Source organism: Haemorhous mexicanus, chromosome 16 (genome assembly GCF_027477595.1).
Source record: "Haemorhous mexicanus isolate bHaeMex1 chromosome 16, bHaeMex1.pri, whole genome shotgun sequence".
NCBI classification, from domain to species: Eukaryota; Metazoa; Chordata; class Aves; order Passeriformes; family Fringillidae; genus Haemorhous; species Haemorhous mexicanus.
Window position 1 is genome coordinate 5,865,887 of NC_082356.1, and position 12,858 is coordinate 5,878,744.

The 12,858-nt window shown below is 47.3% G+C and overlaps 1 pseudogene; it reads right to left on the minus strand.

The window, feature by feature from the left end:
* LOC132334616 (telomere repeats-binding bouquet formation protein 1-like) lies at nucleotides 1–10,082 on the minus strand (annotated as a pseudogene).
* Between the last annotated feature and the right edge of the window lie 2,776 nt (nucleotides 10,083–12,858).

The window sequence follows — 12,858 nt, forward strand, 5'->3', positions numbered from 1 at the left end:
GTAATTTATAAAAAACTGAAACAGGGGGCCCAAAAATACATCCTACTTTAGAAAAAAAAGATCAAGATTTCTTCAGATTGGAAATCAGTGCAGACACAGTGATTTCAGGCTTGATTATCTCCTGGTTTATTCCCTCCCTCTAGTGGTACACCCCCAGGAAGAAAGTATCCCCTGGGTGATAAATGACAATGTTGATCTTTTCCACACAATTTAGAGATGGGAAAGCTTTAAGAATTGGCCCTACATGGAGAGGTTTCACAAATGCATTTTTGCAACACTCTTGGAATTTTTACTTCTTTTTTTTTCTGCCTAAGTCAGTTCTTAAAGACAAATAGGCAACTTTCTGTGCAGAAAACAAACATCTTTTGGAGTATACAGAATTACAAAAAAAGCTGCCACAGAAGTTAAAATCACTTGGGGAATCAGCAGAACACAGAGATGGAAACAATCCCTCTCCTTTTTAAAGCAGTCACAGCAAGCTTACTCATTTGTTTGCAGCTCTGCAGCACAAAAGTAGCAGCTTTGACGAGCTCCTTGTCCTGAGATTCTGTCAATACCTGAATCATGAGTGGCAGACCATTGTTCTGAGGCAGCTCACACTGGTTCTCTTCTAGAACAGGACATGGTAAAGGAAAGGTTTGGTTTCAGCCCCACACACCTTCACCTTACAGTCATTGTAGGGGCCAATACTGGCAACTCTCTGCAAGTTTCTGCAGAAAGAGAGATTTTCACTCCAGACCCGAGCCTGCTGCAGTGACAGCAGGAGAGCTTTACATCCCACAGGATGATTTGACCAGAACTCAGGTTGCTGTAAGAAAACTGAAGGACTGAGACCACTTATTCGATGGAGTTCCAAGCTCATTTAATTGTGGCTCAAAACATTTGAATAATGACTCCTGTTTTTCTTCTCTTTCACGACCTGCTCTTGGAGTAGATATGCAACATTTCTGTGAGGCCTGGGATGCAGAAATATCAAAATCTCAAGGTTTCTATTTAGCAAAATAAAATTAGTAGCTTAAGCCTGGTCTAGCCAATCTGTTCCTCCTCATTTCTTCTGTCATTGGCTGAATTTTTATTGTGCTCTCATTCCCATATGGAATCATATAATGGATAATTGCTAAACATAGTTCTTTCTTCTTTAAACTTAACAAAAAAAAGGAAATAAAAACTTTTGCCATTTTTATTTTGACAGTGTTGGCATTTGAAGAAAAACCTTTTTTATGTTGAAATAATTTTTTAATAATTTTTCTTTTCAAAAGACATTTTCCATTAAGTCTTGTTTCACTAGTTCTTAATGAAAAAATGTCTGTTAAAATAAATTTATGACCTCTTGAGCTAATTATTGAACATGTTATTGGCACTCAGAGGATAAAAATCAAACTTTCTGAACACAAGGTCTTTTTCTTGTTTCTCTAAACATACATGAGAAACACCACAAGTACAAATGAATTTCCCTTTCTCTTTGCTTGCACTACCACAAAATACCAACTGAAGTGCTGTATTTGTGCCAGATAAGCTTGGGCAAGCCCTGAGGAACACGACAAAACCATTTTAGAGCCACCAACTGCTTCTGTGTCTTGAAACCAATGCTCTTACATGGCTTTTACAAATATTCCTGGCCTTGTAAGCAGTGGAGAGAAGCTGTATGTGCCAAGGACCATGAAAAGGGTGCTCAAGACAACCCATTTGCTAGGTCTGGATTGTAGTAGCTGTCAAGTCTGGATTAATTATTCCTTGAGACACCTAAGCCCAGCTCTGAATTCTTGCATATTGAGTCTACTTTTCAAAGCTACTTAAGACACTTCCTGCTAACAAGCTTTAAAATTTAAAGATGGAACATTCTAGAAAACTTTTTGTCCAAATACTGACATTGTATTATTTAACTGAACTCTCTCTCGTGTTCCAGTCTTGATGAAGTGACACCACAAGAGGAGTCAGTGGATGAGAATTTAGGAGAAGCTGACAGACAGGAAAAAGAAAAAGCAAATCTTACCACAAACTTCAGTACAGTGTCCAATTGTTAGAATAATACTGATTTTTTTCTCCTGTGCTCAGTGTCTCATTGGACAGCAGCTTCAGCAGCTCTGACACAGTGGGATACTTTGCCAAGACAACACTCATGGCAGCTGTTGGTTAAAATAATTGGAAGGAAAACAAAGTCGATTGTGAATGTACAGGAATTATCCAAGGATCAAATGCTGGGTTTGGAGGGAACTGTACAGAGCCCTCAAAGCCTTGGGCCTGCTCAGCCCTGCCCTGCTCCACCTTGAACAGCTCAGATTACCCCACCCCTCCTGTGCTGCTCCCAAAACCAGCCCTGCCCATCCTCCCAGCCTGTGCTCCACGGAGAGGAGGCAGAAGATCTGATGAATGAGGAGGGCTTTGCACTGTGCAGCTTCTGGAGATCCCTGCTGAGTTTCTCCATGTCCTTGATCAGCTCCAGCATGAAGCCAGAGAGTTGAAAAAGCTTTGACACGCAGAGTATCTGCCATAAAAAGAGCAGGGGGCAAGCCCTTCCTGGCACTGGCAACACCACTGCTAGAGCATCCACGCTGAGGCCCAGTCCTGTCACACCCAACTGAGCTGAAACTACCCTCACAACTAGTGCAGGCTGATGCTTTTCAACTTCTGGGAACTTCCATTTGAAGCTCTTATGGCAGAAGTGTGAGGTACAGCAACCACGGCCACAGCACAGGCTCGTCAGGATCACAGGTTTCTGCAAACCTTCTGTGGAAAACACAAAACCTCATCAGGAGAGCAGTACCCGGCCAGCAAACCAGAGCAGAGTGTGCTGTGCACAAACACCACGTCCGTTCAGCTCCACCTCTAAATGACTAAAGCTTCCTAAAGCTACACAATTTATTATTCAGCCACAGGCATAACTCCAGGATCCAAACTGACTGGTCAAATCCAGGCCCAGAGCTCAGCTTTACTTACCCAGCATGGGCAGGAGCATCTCAATTTTAATTTTCAGTTGGGTTTAAATTTCACTGCATTCATTTGAGCAACAATGGGACAGTAATCCACCTCAGATGAACTGAATCACTCCCCACTTACACCTCTGAGTTTTAAAAAGCATCGCAACATCCACTGGGATGTGGAGAACTTAACTGCCTTTAAGCATTCATTTCTGCAACTTTTCCACCAGCACAAGACTTTAAAAATAGCATTTTAAAGTTGCCACTGATCAAAAATGTCTTTCCACTCACAGTTAGTAGCATTACAGGCATTCAGAGTCTTTGTTACTACCACTGCAAGTCTCATGCTGGAGTGACACAAACAGGAATCAGGCATAAGCTCAAGGAGAGCTTTGGCTAATGTATCCAATCCTCCAATAGAAACAAAAGATTTCTGCACATCTGCTAAGTGGAAAAAAGAAAAAAATGTGATTTAAGCAACAGAGTCTGCAAATTCTTTTAGCTTTTCACCAAGTAAGTCCATCAGAGTTTTTCTGTGCATGTGTCAGTCATTACATTTCTTCTACAACAGAAGCTGGAGATACATTAATCTCAAGAATTGCAGTAACCGCAGATAAAATAGTTCCAGGAAAACATGACCTTGATATGTGCACACAAATGGCAAACATCATGCCTGAGTTCTACCTAAGTCATTGTTTTCAGCCATGTCACAAGGACTTTAATTTAGACACACTTTGAATCAGAACAGCTCCCAGCAGTTTTACTGACCCTATCAAATGTAAGCAGACTGTGGCTATTTGTGGACTTGAGCACAGCGCAGTGTAAGTAAAGATGGTGGAGTACAGTGGTCAGAGTAAAAGTGGAAAGAACAGCAAATGACTCTGTAGATATTGACAAGAAAGAAAAACCCATTTAGCTCTCGAATTAAACTTCCTTTTATCAAATTCAAAGCTGTGTAAAGGTTGAGCTGCACTTCCAGTTGTTTGCAACTGTGAGACCAAGAAATGAACAGATGGGACGAACTATCTCAGGCTCTGTGCAACTCTCGAGCCACCCTTTGGCATAGGGAAAAACCCCACAGCAAATGTTCTGATTATCTTCTAGAAAAGTAAAAACAAATTACCCCAAATCAAAACACAATGAAATCAACTTCAGCTGAACAGTTAAAATGAAACCAAAGTGTTACCGATTTGGAGAATATCTTTGGACTTCTTCAACAGTTTTCAGAGCAACACGTCTCGTGCTGGGGGTTGTTGACACAGGCACAGAGAGTGCTGCACACTGAGGACCAGAGCTGATAGCAGGGATCAGTGTTTTCAGCTGACAGATTCTTCTCAGATGTGGAGAGAGTTGTTCTGTTAAGGAAATGCAAGCAAGGCCCAGACAGTCAAGGAAACATAGCTGCTAACCAGCCTACTATTTGCCTGTTTGAATTGCAGCCCTGTTCACCTGAACAACTGCAGCAGCAGGCTGATGCAGCCTGTGTCTCTGACATGGGTTTGCCCATTTTCTAAAAGAGAACACACACAAGACTCCAGAGACAAATGCAACTGCAGACAAAATCTTAACAGCAAGTTGAATTTACATACATACATTCCCTTTCCTAAGCACATATCCTCCCCACAAGGAAATACAAAATCATATCAACATATTGGTAAATAACCTTTCCATGTCTCTCTCTTTCTAGACACTCTCATAAACTATGGGTTTGCATTTGCAAACTCTCTTCTTAGAACTAAACCACGTTCTGCTGTTTAAGGAAATCCCAGTGAGCAATGACCTACTTCGACAATTCAGGTTCGGTTACATGCAAACATTCATCTTTATAAATTCACTTCACCAAAACATTGCTTATTGCATGTTCCAAATTTTGGACTGCAGATTGGCAAATAGAAAAGGAGAGTTATCATAACACAGAAAAAAAAACCAACTTACCATTATTTGACACCAGTACTAAGATGACAGAAACAGACATTCTTTTCAAGTTCACATCAGAATCCTTTTTAATTCAAAATAAAATGAGTTCTTCAAGCAACTCAGAAGTACACAAGACAGTGTACTTGTCAACAGTGTCTGTTGACAAGACACTGAAAACAAAAAGTGAAAACCTCAAGTAAGCTACTCATCATCCTAAATTATTAAGTTTCAATTGTGGCCAGTATGTGGGGAGCAGAGACAGGGCAGGACTATGAAGTGCCTGAGGGCTTCCCCCTGCAGTGAGTTCTACACCAAGCAGGACCCTGGCAAGCTCTGGAACAATCCAGGAGTCACTGAACACTTGCTGCTGAGGGACAGGGGGAGTGCAGCTGTCTGGTAACTTAAAGACACCCTGTGTGCACAAGTCAGCAAGGCACAGATCAAATCTGGGGATGGACAGGGCAACTGGGGCACCTTCCCTGCCCTTGCTCCAACTGACAATCTTGTAGTCTCATTTTGTGAGACCAAAAGAAAATGGAGACAAAGCAGGAGCACAAGTAATGACAGGGGGCCATAGCACACTCAGAAATACAAACAGTGTTATTTTTATTGCCATTACTCTCTAGAATAATCCCCAATGTAAATAAAGCTGCTTCCTTTACGATGCAATGAGCACTCGACTTGGCAAGGTCATTTCTAAACATCAAACCACCAATTCCTCCAAAGTATTCGCTTGCTTCACCTACAAGAGGAAAAACTTTTGCTTCTGTTTCTCTGCAAAATGAAAGGCTTCTATGATTTCCCAACATCTCAAGCCTTATGTCCTTTAGACATTTTTACAGTGCCCACCAGTTCCTTGGCATATATGGGGAACATAAATGCCTGCATTGTTTCTAAGGAAAAGCCTTTCTTACTGTTTTGTTGGCAAATGGAATAGACAGTGACCACAGCCTCCTGCTGAGACAGAGGGCAGTCCAACTGAGATTTAAGGCATTCCAGCAGTAAGGTCAGATCTGTTTTCATATCTAGGAGCAAACACAAAAAGCTTCATTAAAATTGTTATCTTTTCTCTCTATTAATCTAGTCAGTATTAGAATAAACCTGTCAAAATGCAGTATGTAGGTGTATTTTAAAAAAGGGGGGGGGAGTGAGCCAAAATGGAGCTACATCACTTCTATTCAGCCACAAACAACAAACCTAGAAATATTTCTGTCCATCCTTTGTTATTTGAGCATGAGTTCCTTTCAGAGTAACAGCCTCCTTTTAATATTTCTGGCCTTTCGTTACTAGTAACTCTTAGAAAGTCTGATGTAAACTACTAAATGTTAAACTCACAGTTGCAAGGTGCATTAAGTGTAAATAATACAGAGCCATTAAAGTATTCAGAGTGCAAATAAAATTCAGGGTGCAGTTGAAAATCTGTGGAGTAGTAAGGAAAGAGTCCAAGAGCACAAGGCTGCTCCGTGGTACTGAGGTACAGGAGACATAAACCATGCAGCACAGCAGCAGAGCCCTCAGTCACGTGGTTGGAAACAGAACACAAAATATTCTCTGGGCACCTACACACAACCCTAGGTGGGAAAACAGACTTGGAAAATCTGCTTCTTAGTCTTTGGGGTATCATTAAAAGACTTAGTTGATAATTATTTCTAACAGTGACAGAAGGTATTGTTAACAGTAAACCCTTACAAGGTTTGAGGGTTCTTAAAGAAGTTAAAATACAATAAAAGTGTGGATAAATATTAGCAAATTAAAACCAAAAAATGTGACTTCGTAATGGTGTGTTTTACTATGTGTGCAGGTTTGACATTGGATTTACCCTTTGCATAGCCAATACAGTATCCAAAATGTGGAAATTAGGAAAAAACATGTTCTCCCAACTGCTCACCACCCCACAACAGGCCTATCAGAGTCTACTAAAACTTTGTAAAATTGATGCAGATTATAATGACAAATTATATTAGATATCTTACCACACTGACTTATCTGCACCTTTTGAGTGTTCCTTTTTTTTAAATCTCTGTTCTTGTTCTACAACAGCAAGGAAAAGGTTTTTTCAGTTCTGTTCAGATTAGCAGTGTTTATAATATATGCAGTAGAAATGACATCATTTTTCTAAAATGCACTTTTCCCAGTTTTCTGCTTTTACTTTGTCATCTCACACACACACGGTTGAATGTATTGTTGTATGGCAGAGTTTTCCTTTGGAAATACAGTCTTTTATGACAGCCCTGCATTTGTAACTCCCAGGTGATCATCTTTTGAGAGTGGACATTCTGCAGAAATCAGGTCATTCCATGTTACCCCTGAGGGGCACTGTCAGTAAAGAACATCCCCTGCTCTGTGTCACTGATCACAACAAAGCTGATCCAACTTTCCTTACAAGAGTGGCCAACTTTGCCATCAGCCAACAACTGGCACTAAGACCAAGTCATGTTACTTAGGGGATGGACACTCTAAAACACTCGGCCTCCTGCTGCTCAAGGAGCCACCAAACCATCAGCATTGTTCTGGCAGCACTGATCAAACCAAGGGCAGTGAGCACAGAGACATGTTCCTTACAGGGAGAACCCACTGAAATTCCCCAAAGACATTGCCACATTCCATGAACCATGCAACCCACCAAACCCCACAGCATTGCTTCTTCTCAAACCCCACAGGGCAGCCTCTGAGAGCAGAGCAGCAGAGTGACATTCAGCTTTGGAGGCACAAAGATGCTCCCTCAAACACGCCCCAAGTCCCAAACAGAGAAGGTTGATGCAAGCATCACAGTAACCTCTTACAATTTCTCCAAAAATTACTTCGCTCCAGGCAGAAACTTTAAATCAGTGGCAAATGCAGCTTAAGAATGGATTCATTTTCCTTCTCCAAGTGGAGCAAAGGCTCAAAGCAGAATCCTTGTCATCCTAATGAAGACAGCCAGCCCTGCTTTCTCTTGGGAGTTACTGACTGCCCCCATTCCTTTGCTGCTTCCCTTACACAGCGAGAATTGAGAGTGGTCATCTCTCTGCAGCCTTTCAGAAGTGATAACAGACATGCATTTCATTTTCCTGCAAATCCTACCCTGCCACAACAAGGAAAAAGCTTGCCAGCCTTTCTCACCTCTTTTTGTCCTACTGCCACCACCCTGCCAGCCTAAGAAAAAACACAACCCACCCAAACAAAAGGAAGCCTGTAAAAATGAGTTTGCTCTGGAGCTAATTACTTTTCAGAAGAGTTTCATTTAATACATGTTTATACAATTATGCAATATAAGAAGCACAAGGGGTTTAAAACTGGATGTATACAAGGATGTATATTTCGACCTTTACCTCGATCTTTTTGACTTTTGCAACCTACAGGAGGTACACAAAATAGTATTGATAAGCCAGCATACATTAATTAGATGCAAATAGCTGACCTCGGTTGTTTCATCACAGAGCAAGGTGGAAAGACAAACAACTAGATTTGCTTCAACAAACAGCTTGCAAATGTTGCATCTAAAACTCTTCTCCATCATTTATGGAAAATAACCCAGTAACATTGCTTCAGACTTCAGAAACCACTCCTGGAGAAGTGCAGATCTGTCAATATGTGTGCTCAGCAGCACCAGAGCACATGGCTGGCACGGTCAGTAGACCAGCCAGCCTGGGCAGGACTTATCCTTCAAAACCCAGGGAGCAAAGGCCAGAGGGGAGAAGTGCGGGTTGTTGGCGTCCTGTGGAAACCAAACCCCACAGCAGCAGCTGAGGCCGTGAGGACGCTGCGCTGTGGAACAGGACTTGGGGCTGTCCTGGCCTATTTCAGCTCCCTCGCACCCTCCTCCCTCAGATGAGCCGTGTGTGATTTACAGCTCGTTATCAGAGCTCCCCTCTGAAGCCTTAGCAAGCACTCCAGATCAGCCCAAAGATAAAAGGGAAAGAACATATACAAATTTAAAGTAAGGGCGGGGGGGAGGGATAGTTGGAAGGCAACAGTTTAAAGAGAAACAGCAGCTGCATTCTTCTGTGGGAAGGCTGGGGAGTCCCGAGGGGGGAAATGGGGCACGGCTCGGGTACCTGTGATCCAGTGGCGCGGGTGGCTCCGGGCAGACCCCGAGGCGAGGCGGGTGCCCGCTGCCGAGCGCTGTCCGGCTGAGGGATGGGATCTGTGGGCTGAGGGGTGGGATCGTCAGGCTGAGGGGTGGGATCTGCGGGCTGAGGGGTGGGAACTGCGGGCTGAGGGGTGGGATCTGCGGGCTGAGGGGTGGGATCTGCGGGCTGAGGGGTGGGATCTGCGGGCTGAAGGACAGCAGAGGTCCCGCCGGGCTGAGGGCGGGGATCTCGCGGAGCTGAGGGCAGAGCCCCGCCCGGCCCCTCAGGAGACGCCACAGCCGCAGCGCCACCCCAGCGCCTCAGGGCACGGCCGCCCTCGGACTCGGGACAGCCCTGAGCCTTCCCCTCAGCCAGGCGGGAAGCGCTTGGAATTGTAGAACCGACAGAGGTGAACGAGATCTTGAAGACCATCAGTTCAATGTCAGCCCAGCACTGACACTGCAAACACAGACCACTAAACCATTTGCCAGTGTCAGATCCAGAGGTCTCTTTAACATCTCCAGGGATGGCAACTGCACCACCCCTCTGGCCAACCTATTCCCAGGCATGAACACCTGAGCAGTGAAATATTTTTCTAAAGTCTAACCTGAATTTCCTCTCAATGTGAGGCCACTTCCTCTGGCTCTCAGTGCAGTCCCAGCAGAAGAGAGCAGCCCCCCCTCAGTGCACGCTCCTGTCAGGGAGCTGGAGAGAGCGGTGAGGTCCCTCCTGAGCCTCTTCTCCAGACTGAACAAACCCAGCTCCCTCAGCTACTCCTCATGGGACATGTTTTCTAGAGCCTTTGTGAGCCTTGCTGCCCTTCTCTGGACACACTCAGCCCCTCAATGTCCTTTTTCCCGAGGAGCCAGAGCTGACACAGCCCTCGAGGTGTGGCCTCAGCAGTGCCCAGCACAGAGGGGCAGGCACTGCCCTGGTCCCGCTGCCGACACTGCTGCTGATCCAGGCCAGGTGCCATTGGCCTCTTGCCCCCTTGGGCACACTCTGGCTCACACTGAGGCGGCTGGTGACCTGCAGGATGTGGCACTTGGCCTTGTGGAACCTCAATGGCCTTGTCCTTGGCCCATTGATCCAGTCTGTCCAAGTCTCACTGCAGAGCCTTCCCGTCCTCCAGCAGATCCACACTCCCACCCAACTGGGCATTGGCAAATTTACTGAGGGTGCTGTCAATCTCCATCTCCAGATCATCAATAAAGAAGTTTACAAGGACCAGCCCCAAAACTGAGCCCTGGAGAACACATTTCAATGCAGCTCAGTTTGCATACTCTGCAGTTGGAGGCTGCAATGCCCCGACAACAGAAAGAGCTGCCATCCCTTGGCATTGGCCACACACACAGGTGCAGGAAAGAAACCTTTTACTAGGTGAATATGGCTGACAGAGCTGAGCTTTCGGGCACACACTCCCTTTCCCTAATGCCCCTGAACTCAAGAGAAGGTATTTCACTGTGGTAGATAGGGATAGGCGAACGGAAGATCACGCGATGTGACGGAAAGCAGCAGGATTCCCTTCTCCCCTGGTCACCTGAGATAAGAGATCTCCCTAGGAATGTGACCAGGAATGTAGCCCCCCTAACGATAGTAACTTTCCACTCCTTACTAACCATGGATAGTACTGCAGACCTCCCTCTGACGTAGTGAAACCCCCTAGACTATAAAACCCCATGAGATGAGATAATAAAGGCCTTTTGACCGTCCACCACATTGGTGTCTGCGTCCGTCACTGGCCCGAGCGACCCTGATGAGTTTGGGTCGCCGTGCTGTCCCTTGAGACCAGGTCGCCTTGCCTCATAACAGGAGGCAACATATTTGGTGCCGAAACCCGGGAATCAGCTCGGGCAACGGGGTTCTCCTGGACGAGAGACAGCAGCTGCAGCGGCAGGTCCGTCTACAGCGCAGGGGGGACGCCCCCGGGACCAGCGATCCTTATGGAGGCCATCGCGAAGGTCGTGAGTTTGGTTCATGAGCAGTGGGGAATTAAATGCGAGCTCAGGAGTTTTAATCTTGCTGTCGCAAGACTCCTAGAGCTGGGGACGATTGAGCGTCCCATAGAAATATTACATCCGGAGGTGTGGGAAAGATGCACCGCCGCTTTAGCAGAGACTACTAAATCCTCAGGCAGTGGTAAAAGCCTTAAAGCGTGGGGGAAAGTAGAAGTGGCCCTACGCAGGGCATTAGAAGAACAAGAGACGTGGAAAGCCGCGCGTACGTGTTTACTAGCTACACCACAGCTGGGGGTAGGAGCGGCGACGCAAACCGTCCCTGAGAGCGATTTGATTGAGGGCGGGAATGCGCGGGGGCCGGGCGCGTTCCAACCCTCCCCGAGCCCAAACCCACCGGAGCCCCCAGGGGACCCCCCGACCCTCCCGCGGAGCCCGCCGGGTCCTAGCCCCCCCGCGGAACATTTCGAAAAATCCGCGGTTTCCCTGTCCGTCCCTTCCCCGCCGGTCAACGACCCGGCGCCGGAGGCACAGCGGCGCGCACGGTCCTTTTGGGGGGAGCTGGCGGAGGAAGCCCGGGACGCCGAAAAAATGGCTGGCGCGGACACGCGGGCGCCGCCGCCGCCGCCGTACACGGCAAAACATGGCGCCGGCGACCCAGGAGATGGGCGGGGCGCACGAGTCCGCGGCGGGAAAAGTCCGGAGGCGCGGGTAGTTGCTGATGCGCATGCACGGGAGACCAGCACAGAGCGCACGCTCAGTCTACAGCCGCTGATCCCCGCAAACGCGCATGCGCGGGAGAACGGCAAAGAGCGCGTACTCGATCGGGGGCCGCGCTCAATAGTGCTACCATATAAGGGAGAGATCCCTCCCTGCGGGAGGCAGGGCAAGCCCAGGGGGCGGGAGCGGCACCACCCCCGAGGGGAGGAGCGGGGTCGAAGCCGCACAAGACGGCATGGAGCGCCGGAAACGTGTCGGCAGTCGACTTCCGGCTCTGAGTCAAGCGGCAGCTGCTCAGACAGCTCGGAAGGGCCGACCGAGTCCGACTGGGACTCGGAAGCCGAAAGAGCAGAATTAATGCGGTTTCAAACAAAACCGAATAAAGTTTTAAGCAATATCGGGAAACAATCGCAACACAAACTCACCGATTGGGGAAAAATAAAAATAGCGTGCGCGGATTGGGCACCCGCAGCCACGATACATGCCTTCCCGGTGAGGGTCACCGGAGCGCAGGGGAATCAACAAAGGACATATACCCCGGTAAATCCCAAAGATGTACAAGCGATTGTCAAAGCGATTTCAGAAAAAGGGATCAATTCAGCTATAGTTTCCACTCTTGTGGATGGCCTTTTTAGCAATGACGATCTGCTTCCCTTTGACATTACACAAATAAGCCGCATGCTTTTCGACGGGGCGGGACTGATTGTATTTAAGCAGGAATGGAGCGATCATTGCACGACCGCACTAGCCCAGGCTTCTGGGGAAGGGCAGCAACTGCACGGCTCGAGCCTGTCCAGACTGCTAGGGAAGCATGACCAGGTAGCCACACCACAGCAACAAGCCGCACAGTTGCGGGCCGAGGAAGTCAGGGCAACAACTCGAGCTGCCAGAGAGGCCATACGTGCCGCCTCTCGGGTGGTAGCCAAGCCATCACCGTGGTCCACCATAAAGCAGGGAGAGAGTGAAAGCTTCACGCAGTTCGTAGATCGCCTGCAAGCAGCGGTAGAGTCCTCTACCCTGCCTGCGGCGGCAAAAGGCCCTGTGGTGGCCGACTGCCTGCGGCAGCAGTGTAATTCCGTCACCAAAGATATCTTGCGCTCCCTACCGGCCGGGGCCAGCTTGGCAGACATGATTAAACACGTTGTAAGGGAAGAACAACTGACACCCTTTCAAACAGCCGTCCACACCCTAATCAGTGCAATGGCGTGCTTTAAATGCGGTCAGGCAGGCCACGTCGCAGCGAGCTGTCCCCAGCCGGCACAGCTTTCCCCGGCAGCACCCCCACTCCAAGCGCGC